The sequence below is a fragment of the Lontra canadensis genome, unplaced genomic scaffold (genome assembly GCF_010015895.1).
Source record: "Lontra canadensis isolate GAN:19392208 unplaced genomic scaffold, GSC_riverotter_1.0 scaffold16, whole genome shotgun sequence".
Classification (NCBI taxonomy): Eukaryota; Metazoa; Chordata; class Mammalia; order Carnivora; family Mustelidae; genus Lontra; species Lontra canadensis.
In genome coordinates this window covers 1393562-1402849 of record NW_022631010.1, presented here as the reverse complement: position 1 = coordinate 1402849, position 9288 = coordinate 1393562, and the positions used below count along the sequence as shown (strand labels likewise).

General features: G+C 43.0%; 1 protein-coding gene across 3 annotated transcripts in view; it reads left to right on the top strand.

Moving 5' to 3' along the window:
- Positions 1–2291: 2291 nt before the first annotated feature.
- The window catches only part of ITCH (itchy E3 ubiquitin protein ligase), a 125846-nt gene continuing 118849 nt past the window's right edge, over positions 2292–9288 (top strand). For 2 of the 3 annotated variants that reach the window (XM_032858846.1, XM_032858847.1), the window contains exons 1-2: positions 2292–2393; positions 7120–7196. The gene's annotated coding sequence lies outside the window, so the exon portion shown is untranslated. The remainder of the gene's footprint in view (positions 2394–7119; positions 7197–9288) is intronic. The other variant, XM_032858848.1, reaches the window with a different exon arrangement.

The following is a 9288-nucleotide window of genomic DNA, read 5'->3' as shown; positions in this document are numbered from 1 at the left end:
TCTGTGGCTAATATCTGGCAATCGGGTTTTAATAAGCTTTCCAGGTGATTCTGATGCACTCTGAAGTTTGACAATCTTTATGTATAATAGAAAGAGGTGCATAAAAAAAGTGCATATATTTAAAGCGTATTTAAGTAAGCTTTTACTGACATATAATATAAATACAGAAAAAGACACAAATCATAAGTATACAGCTCAATGAGCTTTCAAACAGTGAGAATGTTTGTGTACCAGCACTCAGCTCAAGACACAGAACATTATTACCAACCTGGAGAAGCCCCTTTGTGCCCCTTCCTGGTATTACCTCTCCTCAAAGGATAATCACTATCCTGACCTCAAACACTGTAGATTAGTTTTGCCTAATATTATACGGTTTTAAAAATTATAGATGAAGGTATGGAATGCCTGGGTGGCTCAGGCGGTTAAGTGACCCACTCTTGTTTCAGCTCAGGGCATGATCTCGGCATTGTGAAATCAAGCTCTGAGTGGGGCTCCCTGTTCAGCTAGGAGTCTTCTTGAGATTCTCTCTCTCTCCCTCTCCCTCTGCCCGCCCCTCCCCTCCCCAATAAATAAATCTTAAAAAAAAAAATTGTAGATGAAGACAGAATCTGGAACCAGAGGACTTTGACTAGATCCCTGGTTTCCTACTAACTGATCTACAACCAGTCATCTAATCTCCTTCTCTGTATAATGCTCATAGAAATACCTCAAACCTTAAAGGGACAGTGTGTTTCTTAAACTTGTGTGCTGTCAAGAATCACCTGGGGCACTAGTTAAAAAACCCACATTCCCCAGAGCATACATTCTTAATAGGACAAAAATTGGTTGTGGGTAGAGAGGAAAATTTTTTTCCTTGTTTATGTAAAAGCACATATATATATTAAAAGCACATACAATACATTAATAGATATACAGTATATTTGTGGTATTAAAATTTCATGGGGGAATAATTAGAGAAATGTCTAAAAATGTTCTTTAGAGAGCTGATAATTTTTTTTTAAAAGGTTGAAAAACACTGCCGTGCAGCAATGATTCTTCAAGCGTGGTCTGTGGTTAAAAATGCAAATTCTCAGGTCCCACTCCAGATCTACTGAATCGGAAATTCTGGGGGTGGGGCCCAGCAATCTATTGTTTAACAAATCCTTCAGGAGATTTTGACTGGGGTAAGATCCCTGAGTCTGGACCTTTAACCAGCTCTCCTAAGCCATATTGCAGCCAACATTGACAAAGAGATTTGAACGTACTTTGAAAAATGCAAGTGACTTGCCAGGTGGTAAAATATGTTCATAAGGACAGGCTAAACAATAATAGTGAAGGTCACCAATTACTAAGCCCTCAGCTGGGTCTCTGAGTCTACTTGCACAGCCTATTAATTCTCACAAACAGGAAGTTAAGAGGACGGACCAGACTGCCTGGGTTGGTTTGTTTCTTTGTTTCTTTCTCTTTCTTTTTTTTTTAAGATTTTATTTATTTACTTGACAGATCACAAGTAGGCAGAGAGGCAGGCAGAGGCAGAGGGAGAAGCAGGTTCCCCGCTGAGCAGAGAGCCCATGCAGGGCTCGATCCCAGTATCCTGGGATCATGACCTGAGCCAAAGGCAGAGGCTTTAACCCACTGAGCCACCCATGCGCCCCCTGCCTGGGTTTCTATCCAGCTTGTGACTTGGTTTATGCATTTGTAACGTGAGGATAATGGAGGTAGTTTTGTTATAGATTTGTTGTGAGGCTGAAAGAGCTTACGGATCACGGATCAGCTCTTCGAACACCTGCCACGTTGGCATCACTTATATGTAGGCTGTTTCCATATCCTTAACCGCACCTTGTTAAAAAGAAAAGGTGGATTTGAACCCAATCAATCAAACTCCCTAGTGTACTTTCTTAAGGACTAAACTATAATCCAGTGGTTCTGAAATTGTGATCCCCTACCAGGAGCACACCAGAGTTAGAGAGATGCAAATTATTACATCCATCCCAGATCTGCTGAAAGAGAAACTCTGGGGGTGGGGCCCCTAAGTTTCAACAAGCTCTTCAGGTAATTCTGATGCACATTAGCGTTTGGGAACCACAGCTACAGTCTTTAGAGGTTCGGGGGTGGGGAGTAGCTTTAAAAAAAAAAAAAAAAAAAAAGCAAAAAAAAGGCTTGAGCTGCTGGGAGAACTCCCAGGGTCCCTCCCACCTAAGCGCGAGCAAACTCCGGTTTAGAAGCTCTCCCAAGCTTCTGCCAACTCTCCCGGCCGGCGCGAAAGGCCTTCTGGGGCTTGTGGTCCACATTCCTTCCGAGCTGGAGGCGCCTGCGCGTTGGCCTCCAACTAGCTCTAGTTGCTGTGGTCGGGGCTCGGGACCGGCTGCCATCTTAGTCGAGGGACCGAAGAGTCGCCGCCGCCCCGAGTCCCGGTAAACATTCGCTGGCTGGCCGGGGGTAGTTCTGGGTAGAGGGGGGAGCCCGCATGAGAGTGTCCGAGGAGAACCAGGAGTAAGAGTGCGGCGCGCGGGCGGAGGACCCCAGAGCCGTGACTGCTCTCTTTTCCCTCACAGCCGGTGCCCGTGGGGGTCGCGGGGAGCTCGGGCTAGTGGCCGAGGGGTGGGTTGGCCGGAGGCGCCGACCAGCCACTAATGGCCGGGGTATGGGGAGCCCCTCGCCTCGCGGGCGCCAAGTTGTGAGACGGCTGGGCCGTGGCGGGCGCCAGCAGGGTCCATCCCCGCGCCCCTCAGCCCCGCCCGGGGGCCAGTCTCCCGCGGCCCGGCCTACGCGCGGGGCCCCGCGGCAGCGGCGGGAGCGGCCGACGTGGCCCTGTGAGGGGCGGCGGCGGGGCCCACCTGCCACTCGGCTGGCCTTCACGAGACTTTTTGGAGCCCCCAGTCGGGAGGCGGGCCCAGCACAGAGGCTGCCTCCTCCTTCTTCCATTCCCTTCCTCCCTCCATTGTCCCCCATCGTGGTGGTCCCGGCCCGGGCGCCCTTTTCCGCGCCCGGTGCCACGACCCCGCCGGCACCTCCCCGCGCCGAGTTTTGCGGACGTGGAGCTGTCACTGCCCTCCCTCTTGAGTGCCCTTTTTTTCATCAGAGAAAAGAAAAAAGTAGCCGGGAAAGTATTCTAAGGGTCGAAACGTGATGAGGACATGACTTAGTGGGAACTAAGTGGGGGAACTCAAGTTTTCAGACATAGTCCCGGGCCACGACTTGAGAGACGCCGGGTCTCTGCGCTCTAGGTAGACGTTAGGCCTAAAATTAGAGATGTAATCAGGTGAACTTGCAAACTACCCGCAATTCACGATTCCCCAATCACAACTTGTTTTCTTGTTTATATTCGCCGTTTAATCTTGCCGTAATTCAACAGCGCTAGTGTACTTTCTTTGGGAGTGAGGGTTGGGGAAGGCAAAGCGGGATTTTTTTTTCCTTTGGAAATTTTTTGAGGTACTGGGACCAGCCACTTACCATTGCACTAAGTTGGGGTCTCCCGTATCTACTCCTAATATAATTAGATTTTAAGGAGGTGTGTAAAGGCAGTGTATTTCTATCCTCAAAATCAGCTAAGGATTTCTCAGCTGAAATAAAATTCTCATGGCATATAATGCTGAGAGCCTGCAATGTATTCATATTCATATGTATTCATATTCACTATGTATTCACAGAGTTAGTTACTCGAGGTACAGTTACCAACAGAGAAAGTAAGTTTTTTGGGCGTGAATCCAGAGGGAATTCCTTCATGTTTAGTATAGGAATCAAGAAAAAGGATTTGAAATAAAAAAAACAAGTGCAGAATGCTTTTTCACAGTGTTCTAGAGAGATGATTTCTAAATTCTTTTTAAAAAACACATTCGTTCACCTATTGGAAGAGATAGACAAACTAATTGCTCCCAAAATTGCCCAGTAGAATAATTAGGGGAGCTTTTTAAAAAGTAGAAGCTCCAGGGTCTCCTTCCTAAGGTTGATTGTAGGTCTGCTTTGGTTCTGAAGAATTTATTTTATTTTATTATTTTTTTAAATATTTTATTTATTTATTTGACAGAGATCACAAGTAGGCAGAGAGGCAGGCAAAGAGAAGGCAGGGGAAGCAGGCTCCCAGCTGAGCAGAGAGCCCGATGTGGGGCTCGATCCCAGGACCTTAGGATCATGACCTGAGCCGAAGGCAGAGGCTTTAACCCACTGAGCCATCCAGGCGCCCCAGAAGAATTTATTTTTAAAACATGCTTCGAGCAGCTCTCATGGTCTTGGAACCACTGAGGCAAACAATACTGTGAACCTGAGAAATGCTCAAAAAACTTTAAGACTCATACCAGTTTTGTCTGGGGTTTGGCCATAGAAGGTGGCAGGACCTACCCCTGGTCCTAAGTTGGGTCTTAGATGAGTACGAGTGTGACCAGCATAGGTTACAGGAGGGACAGGGCAGACAGGACACCCCTTAATGCTGTGTGTAAATGCAGAAGACTGTGGGAGAAAAAGGTTTCACGGAGCAGGGAGTGGGATGGGGAAGGAGAGCATTGTGGGACATGAGGTCAGAAAGGTAAAAGGAGGTAACAAATGAAAAGTTACAAGTATTATGCTAAAAAACCTTGAGTTTTATGTTACCAATAGATTCAGATTTTAAACAGGGAAATTACATGAGTGACATGAATGTTGTAGAAAGATGGCTCTGGTGATGAGAGTAAAACAATGGAAGAGTGGCTATTGCAGAAGTCTAGGTGAGGGGTCAGAGGTTTGATGTTGGAGAGGCTGTGAGGATTGGATTTAGTTCTTTACTAGTGCAATATTGTTACCATATTTTTGGATGAGAATTGTTAGGGCCCCACTGGGTTTCGAAAAGGCTCTTATTCTGTAAAAAGGACCCATAAGCAAATCTGAATAATTTTGCCAGGTTATATATATTAATGGTATCAGAGTATATTTTTCATTAACACTTTTTTTTAAAAGATTTTATTTATTTATTTAAGCAAGAGAGAAAGAGAGATTGAGAGCAGAGAGAGGGAAGGTCAGAGGGAGAAGCAGACTCTGCTGAGCAGAGAGCCCTGTCCGGGACTCATCCTGGGACTCCAGGATCATGACCCCAGCGAAAGGCAGTCGCTTAACCAACTGAGCCACCCAGGCACCCTTCATTAGCTCTTTTGAAAAATTAGAATCAGATTGGCTGCAATTTGTAGGAGAATATTTGGAGATTAGACTGCAATTTATGACCATCAACACTATTGATCTAAGCTTGTTGGAAGTGTTTCTCTCATATTCAGAAACTTGGTATTAGAGTTTCAGAGTTGGAAGAGATTGCAGAGATTACTAGTCCACAGTGGCAAATATATTTTGGTTTATGCACCAGGTCTGCTTTGAAGTAGCTGGCAGAGCGATTTTGGTCATATATGTTCTCTGGAAATGTGAGTTATGATTGATTAGTGATGCTTCCTGTGGACACAGTTACTTAGTAGGTGATATATGTGCCAGGTATATGCCATCCTTAGACTAGTCCAAACTATTAGTTTTCTGTTTATTAAAAAAAATCCTAAACAGGTTCAATAATTTACCTAGAGCTAGTTAAGAATTAGAGCTAGAATTAGAACCGAGTTTTTGTAACTTTTAGTTAATCTCCAGTGTGTCAAGATGAATGTGTGCTGCTAAAGAGCCTTTGGTATTAGACCAAAAGAAAAAAGATACTTCTAGCCTGTGCCTCTTGACTGTTTAGGCAAGAGTTTAACAAGGAACTTTGGCCTAGAATGAATTTTGTTGTATTTATTCTGGCTTAAGAAATTTGTTGTTAGGGGCACCTGGGTGGCTCAGTGGGTTAAGCCTCTGCCTTCAGCTCAGGTCATGATATCAGGGTACTGGGATTGAGCCCCACATTGGGCTCTCTGCTCAGCAGGGAGCCTGCTTTCCCCTCTCTCTCTGCCTGCCTTTCTGCCTACTTGTGATCTCTCTCTCTGTGTCAAATTAATAAATAAAATCTTAAAAAAAAAAGAGAAATTTGTCGTTAGTACTGCTAGGAAATAGTCACCTGCTTGTGGCCCCGCCCCCCACTTACTTGTTCCTCACTCCTCTCTCAATTTTGGGTTTTGGGGATTGGTTTTATTTATTTATTTATTTATTTTAAAAGATTTTATTTATTTATTTGACAGACAGAGATCACAAGTAGGCAGAGAAGCAGGCAGAGAGAGAGGGAGGGGAAAGCAAGCTCCCTGCTGAGCAGAGAGCCTGACAATGCGGGGCTCGATCCCAGGACCCTGGGATCATGACCCGAGCCGAAGGCAGAGGCTTTAACCCACTGAGCCACACAGGCGCCCCAGGGATTGGTTTTATTTATATGAGTTAAGGCAAAGTGTATAAAGTTATTTTTTCCTGTATTTGTAGCACCTCACCAAATTCTAGGCTCATAATAAGCTCTTAGTAAAGGCATGTTGATTTTTGTGGCTGTACATGATATTGGTTTTGAGTTAATATAAATTAGTGGGGTGTGTGTGTGTGCGCGCGCGTGCAGAATTGAATTGCAGCATTGTCTGGTTGGTAGGTCGGCCCCTCAGCTAAAAATGTTGGGTTGGAAATAGCTTCACAACTAGTAGTCATTAACCAGGAGCTGTTCCTCCTTCAGTCTAGCAGTGTACCGTCCTTGGAAAACTGCTGCCACCTCAGCTTTTTTCTTTTCCGAACTGACTGTACTCTGATCCTGGAAGTGCTTTTTCTTTTCCTATCCTTAGGAGCCTCCCAAGTTGCAGGGACCATTCTTATAGTGACCCCAGTACATAGTGTGTGTGTTTTATGGCCATCGTCATTTTGCCATGTAGCCATCATACCCAAGTGGGCATCACCCCATATTCTGTAGGAGTCATTTTTCATGACTCACCTTCTTATCCTGCCTGCCCCATCAAAAATTATCTGTGCCTCCCCAAATTATCTATCCCATGAAACTTTTACATTTATTTTATGTAAAGATTACTTTCTAGAAGTAATCTCTGTGTCCATCGTGGTTCTTGAACTCATGACCTCAAGATCAAGAATTAACATACTCTACTGATGAGCCAGCCAGGTACCCTTATCCCATGAAACTTAAAAAGCTATTGTGCTGTCAAATTCCCAAGGTCATTGCTAATCTGATGTGTTTAACTATAAGAATAATGTGTTAATGGACCCTCCTTCCCCTCTCAGGTAACATGCATTTAACAGCGGTCTTCTGGAGACAACGCCTTAACCCAAAGAAGTGACTCGAACGGTGAGAACTTCAGGTATGGTGGCAGGCCTTTGAAAGAGATTGGGAGACAGGAATGGTGCAGAGGGTGAGAGCTCTGGTCATATAACTGCTGTGGGGATGTATGGGGAAAAGAGGGTGTTGATGCTGACTACATCAATTGGTTGAGATAGGCATTTTGCACTTGGATTTGAAACTCATAGTCTCCTCTATAAGGATTAGCTTGTGAGCCACATTTTGCTCTTACTTTTGGTCTTCTGACTTTTCTGTTTTTGTTTTTCTTGGACATACACACATTTTTCCCACTTGTGCTGTTTTATAAACATTTCTCTCTGTATGTCCAGATATGTGCATTATGATTAGAAAGTTAAGAAGTAAAAAGAAGGCAACATGCAATGGAGAAAGAGAATTTGGAAAGAAAGGTCTGATTTGATTTTCCCACTGACAAACTGTATGACTTTTGGCCAGTTATTTAATCTTGACTGGCCTCAGTTTATATATCTGTAAAATAGATGTATTCATTCCTACCTGCCTTCCTGACATCGTTGTGAGGATCAAATAAAATAATACATACTAAAGCTTTAGAAAAAAATGAATTCACAACTTAAGACATTATCTAGGTCTAAAAGGTAGGAGAAGTTGGGAGTAATACTGAGAAGGAAAACATGAGGACAGGACAGACTGACTTTAAAGGATTAGGAGAGAGAAAAGGAAGACTCGATAAGAAAAAAAAGTAGAGCAGGAAAAACTCAAGAAGAGAGTAAGGAGTGAATGAAGTAGAACTAATGAATTGGTAGGTTAGAAAGCTGAGTACTGTAGAGAGTGGTCCCTTTTACTAATTTTAACCTTGCAACTCTTCGTTGTCATTGTCATTACTACCTTCACATAATGTCCTAGATTCCATACTTAGATTCCTGTCCTCACTGTAAATGTCAGTATTTATTATTCATACCTCTACGTGACCCTTTGCATTTAGTTTATATTTTTGTTCAATAATTACCCTCTAAATGCTTAGAGACCAAGACTACGATTTGCTTGTTATGGTGTCCCAGGACATTGCTGTAATCAAATGTGTGCTTACTCTGTTCTTTTTTTATAATTATGGAGGGAAAGGAAGGAGATAGTGGGAGCTTTGTGAAAGGTAGTAGGAAAGGAAGTGGCTAAGAGGGAAAGTAGATAAATAAATGTAGTAAGAAGAAGAATTCTCAAAAAATAAAGGAAATACATGAAAATGAAAAATACATAGTGCAAAAAAAAAAAGGGGAAAAGGAAATGGTGTTATTTGCAGTTAAGGAACAAGGCAGCTTTCATTTCTTTAATGGTGATATAATACCTCACAAAAAGTTATGTGCTGGGAAAGATGATTCTTCATACCAAGTATCTTTTTTCTTTTTTTTTTCTTTTTAAAGATTTTATTTATTTGACACAGAGAGAGCGGGAGAGAGCACAAGCAGGGGGAGCAGCGGAGGGAGAGGGAGAAGCAGGCTCCCCACTGAGCAGGGAGCATGATGTGGGGCTTGATCCCAGGACCCTGGGTTTATGACTTGAGATGAAGGCAGACACTTTACCTACTGAGCCATCCAGGTGCCCCCATACCAAGTATCTTTAAAATATTTCTAAAAGTATCCACTGCATCCTGAACTCACAGAGTATTTCTTTGTGGAAAGAAAACTAGGGCAACATTCCAGGAAACCTGGGTTCTAACCTTGGTTATTTCTTGTTGCTTACTCTGAAATCTTGGGCAGTTCACTTAAATGTCTCTGGGCCTCTATTTCCTCATGTGTATGTTAAAGGTATCAAACATGATGATCTCTCTGTTTTCTTCTAGCTCACTCTTTGATTATATTTTGTGCTTTATGTTCTCTCACTAATTTTTCAGGATTTTGTTGATTCCACAATATAAGATTGGTATTAGAAATATCTTATAGTAGAACTTCATAATATCCATTACCTTATAAGTGAGAAGCCATTCTATTTTAAGTTCTACTTTAAACATTGGCAGAAAGAGAGATTTATAGAAAACCTAAGTACAAAAATGTTAAGTTTGTAATATTCAGCAATTATTTATTTGAGCTCCTGTTGTGCTAGGTCCCAATAGGTAAATATAAAACCCCTATCTAAAGGATTTT